Source organism: Arachis stenosperma, chromosome 4, assembly GCF_014773155.1.
Source record: "Arachis stenosperma cultivar V10309 chromosome 4, arast.V10309.gnm1.PFL2, whole genome shotgun sequence".
In the NCBI taxonomy this organism is placed as follows: Eukaryota; Viridiplantae; Streptophyta; class Magnoliopsida; order Fabales; family Fabaceae; genus Arachis; species Arachis stenosperma.
In genome coordinates this window covers 127121328-127128750 of record NC_080380.1, presented here as the reverse complement: position 1 = coordinate 127128750, position 7423 = coordinate 127121328, and the positions used below count along the sequence as shown (strand labels likewise).

Genomic DNA, 7423 nt, shown 5'->3' with positions numbered 1-7423 from the left:
TGATACTACAACACATACATAGAAATCTTAATTGTCTCTTAGCATGATAAGTTTATGAAATTAGATCAAATCAAAACCTAATTGAGGGGATAACTTGAGGCATTGGAATTCCTCAATTTGGAGTTTATTTGATTTAATTTTATAAACTTATCATGTTAGTCGTCAATTAAGACCACTAGGTGTATGCCGTGATGTCACTTAACGTGTCACATCAATAAATTTTGACGTCGTTAGCAACGAAAGTGACAGAAGGATTAAAATGACTAACTTAAAATCTTTAAAAGACGAATTTAATTAAAAAATATTTTGGAAACTAATTTGAAAAATGAATATTCTTTCGGAGACTAATTTAACCATTTACTCGTTCGCTCATATATGGACTCTTGGATCAAATTTGGAACACTTCCATATTCTCACTACTTTCTGAAAATTTTCTTGCACCAAATGTGTTTTCTTTATCAATTAACTGGCTCCTTGCTGAACTCGAGGGTTGGTTTCTTTTACTACTAAAAAAATTAACTTTTATTAAAAAATATACTTATCGATAAAAGTACTTTTTAATTGATCCAACTTAATAAAACCTTGTAAAGCCATCTTTGGTTTATCCAACTCAATAAAAATTTTAAAATATTCAAAACTCCATTTTATTACATACCTCAGCTTCCATTGTATTGTTCTTTAACTCTTTGGTTTGCATTGTTCTAAAAACTTAAAAATGATTATTCCACTGTTTAATCTACAATAGAATCACTACTACTAACTACTTCAATGCTGTCATCCCATGCATGCCCATTCTAAAATTGTCATGATTCTTAATCATAATAAAACTTATATTGAAAGGGTACCACTAATTCATTTTTCAAGCAGTTTCATTTACATTCTTCTACAAAATAGTTAATAATTACTGTGAATTTTCACTTGTTCTTTGTGTTTCTATTATTAATATTGCACACTCACTTATTTTAATATTAACATAAGCCTTATATGATTTTACTTTTATGCAGCTAAAGATAATCTTTAGCTGCTATCACTACAGAGGAATCGGAAAATTGCGGCGGTTCATATAGGTATTTACAGCGGTTTTAAACCGTCGCGAAACGAAATTTCAGTGGTTCGTTAAATGTCGCCTATTAGGGGGTGGTAATATGATTTTGCGGCGGTTCTAATGAACCGCTGGCATAACCGCCGCAAAATAGGATTAGATTATTTGCGGCGGTTTAAAACTGTCACAATTTGCTTAACAGGTTTTCAAAAAAAATTGCAGCGGTTTGTAAGCCGCTGCAATTCTGAAAGCAGTTTAAAAAAAAATGTATATTGCAGAGGTTTATAACCCCCACAATTTTTACATTTATATTAAAAAAAAGTTGGTTTCATAAAGCTACACAATTATATTGCTTCTACATCTAGACAAATACAAAAATAAGAGCAAGCCAAAAATAGCTAAAATATCACAAATAAAGTAATAACAAATTTAGTAATGACTCTATTAAAGAACCAAATTAGATAATACACTAACAGCTTGATTCATCTAGCAAGTAACAATTAATTGCTCTGCAACCAATAACAATAATTTCTCCTATGAGATTTCAGAAATATATGAACTCAAATTTATGTTGTTTCTTAGCAGAAGAATATTACCTGTAGTAATAAAATAGAAAACAATAAGCAATAAATATGATATCTTCAAACAGGAAATGTAACATAAATATAACAACCTATAGTAATAAAACATAAAATAATAAGCAATAAATATGATATCTTCAAACAAGAAATGTAACATAAATATAGCAAGTAGCTCCCTTTAAACTACAAGGCATTATTGTGCATGGTGTTTGTAATATCATATAAGAGAGATTCAGATTATTGCAAATCTTAGAGTCTCCAGGAAGTACTATAGTACAAACAAAAGGATAAATATATAAGACAAAGGGTAACATGAAGAAAATAGACTTCAACTTTTGTACAATGACGTGACAACTACAAGGCTACATATAAAAGGGTTAGAGAACATATCTTACATCAGGGATAAGCTTTTAGTCATTTATAATTATTTTATTTTCTTCAATTTCACTTGTGATAATTATAAGTCTCTGTAAGCTGACAGAGAAGAATTTCGATGGAAGATTTCTAAATATAATAAGGAAATTGGTCAAATGGAAAGTTCAAATGAAGATGGCAATACTGTTAAGATACATGGGCAGAGCAAGCAGTTAAGGCATAGTGTATCAAAAATTCGAAAATAGTTTCAAAGAAAGTATCTCTTGCTAAACTAACATAGTATTTCTCTAATAATAAAAATATGGTAAAGGAGATTAGCCCAAAAAATATATTTCGTTTCTAGCCCATGGTCTATGTTGTACAGAACATGTGCACTAATGCAGCAAGAATTAAGATAAAACGTGAAAGGCTAAAAACCTAAGTGGGACATATTATGAACTAACTCTCCTAATCGTTGCTTGCGCAGCTAGGCAGCACATACTTATATCTCTAGTCAGTTATATAAACACAAACTTTAAACTCACTATCAGATGAAAATGAAGATGATTTTCATCATTATTTACCTATTTTATAGAAAAGCTCATTGATGTTCTCTGATCACCCGTCTTCGTAGATGTTTCAATGTAGAACATTTCACTCATGAGCAAATTGCTCCCCTTCCTGCAATAGTTTTAATTCATTTAAGTGGAAACAAAAATAATATGATGCAGTCAAGATCGTGGGTTTAGATCTTGTAAAGTGAGTAAACAACACCTCAACTTCAACCTCTCTATTTGGCTCCAAATCCAATTTGTTTGCCACCAATGCCATTACAAACTTATGGCTTCCTATAGACAGTGTTAAAGTTTTATTAAAGTGAGACTGAGACAAGCATAAGCATTTGAATCTGAACTTGCTTTTGTTAGTACAAATAGAACAACGAGAAAGAACAAAGTGGAAAGTTTTCAAAGGGAACAACAGATCAAGTTGAGTAAATATTATAAATTTGGATAGTGAATGATTTATAAGTGGCTGGTTTTGAATTGAAGTTAAAGTTTCTCATGACACAAGCATGAGTTTCAACAATGAGTTCTTGGGGTTAAAAAAGAACATTGAGGTTGTTGTAATAATTGTTATTTCCAGTATTCTAAGGCATTACCATGTACTTGCAATTCTTCAACCCATTTTTTGGCTTTAACAAATATATCCTGGGATTAAAAACAAAACAAAAAAAGTAAGATATATATTAGAAAAGTTTTCATGAATTTTAGTAAGAAACTAAGACTAGAATTGTTAGATTCTTTTAAAATTAACTAAGCTGAAATTCTTACAATGCTTGAGATATCATAAATAACAATTACTGCTGCTGCACCACGAAAGTATATAGGAGCCAAACTATGGTATCTTTCTTGTCCTGCTGTATCCCATATGTCAAACTTCAATGTAGCTTATGGTAATTATAATAGTTCTGTGAAAAATGCTGCACGTACAGTTGGTCCCTATTGATCTTATTTTTTTCTTTCATTGATGAAGCAAAGCAATTAATGGATACAAAAAAACAAGCAAAATCAATTTCAAAGTTCATAGAAAGAAAATTCAGAACAAATCAAACCAAAAAGAATAAGCCAGAAGTAAATGAGAAAAGTAGGAGAAAGGATGCACCAACAGATCTGAACCTACGATGGGTGTGCACCATTGAAGGTTAGAGGTGATGGAGGCAGGAACCTATATAACTATAGTAGATTTGAACCACGCACAATGTAGGAAGAGATGGAGAGAAAATATGGCAGATAGGACGAAACAGAGAGCCCGGTGTTGTCAAAATATAGTAATGATAATAGGCTGGTGAGGAATCTGGAGAAAAAAGAAAAATAAATATGATTAATTCTAGATTGGCATGATTAACGAAAACACAATCAGATCATAAATCTCCCCATTTTAAGCCAAAAAAAGCAGAAGATACTTCAAAGTAGATGTCTCACTTACTCATGTCTAGCACGGTAGCACCTATATATTTTATGGTGAAATCACACAGAGTATTGCTTTTATCATGTCTGAGAATTTCTAGGCAAGGTCTTCAATGCTGGTTCCTCCCTTACTACATGCAATGACAAGCTGCAAAACCAATAAAAGTTGAAAGAATTGAAATTCAGTTACATAAATACCATAAAGAAGTTGCAAGGGTTTAACACTGCAAATAACGCAAATTAAATTTAAACAAACGGTACAGAATACTTACAGGACCAGCAGACTTACGATCTAGGATTATAGAAAAGTACATCTCATTCACAAGTGCCAGTTTTTGACATAAATAAACCTGTAGAAAACAAACAATTAGAAATATCAAAAAATTAATCCATCCAATAAGACTGTGTATCCATTTCATATATGATTGTGCATAAAAAAATTTGAACATCATTTCCAAACAAAACAACGGCTCTAATTGGGTATATTGTGCTCATCAAATCGTGTAATTGGTAGTGGGGTATATATATAGTTTTAGGACCGCTCTTCTTGGCCACTAGGCCTTGTATTTTTGTTGGAACTCCAAGTTTTATTTGATTAGAACTGCATTGTGCCCCATCTCCTGAACCAGATGCAACTATAAACAGATTTTATTCCCAATTTAGCCATCCAAACCTGGTCTTGTATCTGCATATTTTTCCCAAGCCATACACAGCAGATTTATTGTTGCAGAAATTTCACATCAGATCTATCTGCATAATCCCATAGCAACTCCCTAGAGCAGAATCTGAACTGCACTTGTTCTAGCCTTTAGGACTATATCTAAGTGCTATTTAGAGTAAGATTAGGACCTTAAATTCCTTTTGTAATAGTAGCAGCCTTGCTGCAAACTTCAACAACAATGTAGGTCATGTATCACCCCATCTTAACCCCTACTTTAATGTTCTAAATTCATGCATTACCAAATTCTTAGAACTCAAGGTTATATATATATATATATATATATATATATATATATATATATATATATATATATATATATATATATATATATATATATATATATTGTAATGTCCAACAAATGTATAGCATAAACCAGAAGTATAGAGATAGATGATAGAACAAATTTCTAGTCACCAAATAGCTAATATGAATACAAGCAAGTCCAGGTGACCAATCCAACCACTAAAAAGGTTCATTTTAGGTAGTGATCAAAATAATAACATTGCTAATAACTACAACAACTACAAAATAATAATACCACTATGCACATCCATCCTCAATGAACTCAACTCTAAATCAAGACCATAATATTGAAATGAATCAACTGAGATTGTCATATCAAAAGCCACACGCATATAAATTCAAATGAGAACCAAAAAAAGGTTCATTTTGGGTAGTGATCTCAGAGGGAACATGTATTACCAGCAATATCTGCAACATGGTCAGCCTTAACAATGTGTACACCACCCTTAAGACCATTTTTAAAAGTTCCCAAGCCATTCCACCAGCCAAAACTTGACTCTTAACCATGATCTGCACAACAATCCCAGTCACATCACTTGTCATCACATATTATTTTTCCATAATAAGAGAAATTGTTAGATAATTTTTGAGTAAAAAAATTTGTCCCTCTACACTATTCACAATTCCACAGCTCAGCTATTAAGTATTTGAAAGTGGAAACCCATCAATTGGAGCTGTTGAATGGTAAAGGGTACATGTCAATACTTTATATCAATTGTTAAAACAACGCAGAGAACTGTTTTGATTCCATCAGACCAACCCAAAAACATAATAGTGGTACCTTCAAATTCTTTAACTCTATACAGCAACAATTAACTTGAATTAATAGAAGATATAGACAAAATCTAAATCAAATTAACCTAAAAGCATAATCTGAACCGAGAAGATATAGAAAATTTTGATGAAAATAGGGAACAAATTGGATGGAAGAATGAACTAGGGGAGAGGCCGAGATAGCTCAGATCGCACATGATAGAGGAGGGAGTAAGGGGTGGTGGAGAGGGGTACGGTCGAGGACGATGAGAGGAGGATGTCTGGGCAACCACGCGATTCAAAAATGGCACAGACGCACACGGTAGAGCAGAGAACAGGGGTGGGTTTTGCACACCGTAGAGAAAGGATTAGGGGTTTCACGCACTGTAGAGTAGAGGGGAACGGTCGATGGCACTGAGAGGAGGATGGGTTGGCAGCCACGTGATTCCAAGGTGACACAGTGGCAAACGGCAGAGCAGAGAAGAGGGGTTTGCGTGCTTCCACTCTCCTTTCGCAGGTTCCTAATTTTCTAGATTTTGGGTAATCTGATCAGATTAGGTAACACAACCACTAAGTAATTAAGTATATGATAAAGGGTTGGGGTTGGTGGCGGTGCTTCATGGATTCGATGCTAATCCATTCGATTCTGCGTCACATTGAAGAGATCGGATGTCAACCGCCGCTATGTTGCCAATTTGCAGCTCATGGAAAAATCGCAGGCAATTTGTTGCCGCTATCTTCCGTGTTTCTTGTAGTGTATATTTTCATTCAAATCCAAACTTAGACATTAATGACTTGATTAAATTACCTACTGTGGTTGCAGATGAGTTCTAAGCTAAACTGCTATAGAGTTTCCCCATTGATACATTATTTCCATAGGTAAAAAATATAGTATCTTCAAAACTCTTATTGCTACAAACCTGAGATACCTTCCTTTTTTTGTCATTTTGTTTTAGAATGTTTTAAATGAAGAATAAAGATTATTCAAGTGAATAACTTAAATTAGAATCACCACTAATAAGTACTTTTTAATGTAGTCCTCATGCATTGACATTCTATAACTGTCCTCAGTGTTAAAAGCTTATATTATTTCTATTTTATTTATAACTGAGATAACCTAATATACGAGTATCATTTACACTGGTAAAATAGTTATTTGATCGGATAAATTAAATCACATGCGTTTAAATAATTATCACACTTGATAATTATCCCTTAGAAGATAATTTTGGCCACAAATTTTATCCTTATCACTTTCTTAACGTAACACCCTAATTAGCCTAAGCTTTACCTTGCGTCGTAAAGCAAAGGATAATCAGAGATTACGACAGTTCTAAGATCATACATATATATATATATATATATATATAGAATGAATAGTATAATCTAGAAGCCCGACGAAGAATATAGTTCAAAGATAGGATTTGAAAAGCGCAAAATGTACTAACGAAGCTTCTAACTTAAGACACAAGAAATAATTACAGTATAACAAATATCATAGTATAATATCATAAGAGTCTAGCCACGGCTCGCGGAGTTTAAGCCGGCTAGCCATATACACAGAAACCAGACAGTAAAAATAGCTTATACAAGTTTTGTTCTCTCAAATACAAGCCTTTAGATAAAACAAAATACAAAAGAGAGAGCCATATACAAAATAAATCAAAAGACTCAAAAGAAGTATCCGGTCCTCCGCTTCTGT

General features: G+C 32.8%; 1 pseudogene; it reads right to left on the bottom strand.

Annotated features, from left to right (window-relative positions):
- Window positions 1–2553: 2553 nt before the first annotated feature.
- LOC130975466 (ras-related protein RHN1-like) lies at window positions 2554–5511 on the bottom strand (annotated as a pseudogene).
- Window positions 5512–7423: the final 1912 nt, after the last annotated feature.